This window comes from Nothoprocta perdicaria, unplaced genomic scaffold (assembly GCF_003342845.1).
Source record: "Nothoprocta perdicaria isolate Ctin4 unplaced genomic scaffold, notPer1 scaffold_54, whole genome shotgun sequence".
NCBI classification, from domain to species: Eukaryota; Metazoa; Chordata; class Aves; order Tinamiformes; family Tinamidae; genus Nothoprocta; species Nothoprocta perdicaria.
The window spans coordinates 569,297-570,229 of record NW_020455799.1 but is presented as its reverse complement, the minus strand read 5'-3'; the positions used below and the strand labels follow the sequence as shown (position 1 = coordinate 570,229).

The window sequence follows — 933 nt, the reverse complement described above, 5'->3', positions numbered from 1 at the left end:
AAACCTTCCTAACAAAGAAAATAAAGAATGAAATAAAATAATATCCCTTCTGCAGCGTGGATTCCTATTACATTCTCTTCATCAGCATGTTCTATAAAACCAGTGGGAATAAGCATAACTTCACAGCTCCAGATTAATACTTTTTTGGGTTCTATTTTAACTATATCAATAACAAACACTGATTTTGCCATTGAAATCAGTTCATTAATTCTGAATGTGAGGAAAGCTACATCTCACCGGCTCAGTGCCTTCACCACCTCCCTCACAGGCTTCCTAATTCAGGAATTAAGACAACTCCTAACTCAGGAATTATGAAGACTTAGCAGCTGTAGCCTTTGTAGATTGCAAACTTCCCTGATTCCAGCTGCTCTCCCCACATCTACAGAACCAGCCATTCCATCACCGAAGGATCAGAATCTTCCCACCTCGTACCTGGCTGAGCACCAATGACCACCTCCTCTTCCATAGGYAGTGGAAGAGTCCTTGCACCACCTTTGCAAGGAAGAAGGTGAAAAACTACTGGCCTGTATGGGGATTGAACCCACGACCTTGGGGTTATTAGCACCACACTCTAACCAACTGAGCTAACAGGCCACACATGGCTTAAAACAAAAAATAAATATTTTGTTCAATCTCTTCTCCTGCACTATGGTGGTGACTGTTTCAAAAGACAGTTCTCAATAATACATTTTTATGGTTTATTCTAACAGTGTTTAAAAGTCACAGTTTGTCTCTTTACTATGTACATGTATACTCGTCATACAMAACACAATAAATTACTAACTTGTAAACAATTTTGGTCCAAGGCGGCCTGAAATCAACACAAAGAATAGCTTTACCCTCTCTGGCTTGCGAATGAAGTCCACACCAAGAAAATACTTTCCTTTTCTAATATAAAAAGCRAGGAAAAACAGCTGTTATCTCTGCTCTCTC

The 933-nt window shown here is 39.6% G+C and overlaps 1 non-coding gene across 1 annotated transcript; it reads right to left on the bottom strand.

Moving 5' to 3' along the window:
• Positions 1-520: 520 nt before the first annotated feature.
• TRNAI-AAU lies at positions 521-594 on the bottom strand. The gene has a single exon. It is a non-coding gene; the product is annotated as a tRNA-Ile (tRNA).
• Positions 595-933: the final 339 nt, after the last annotated feature.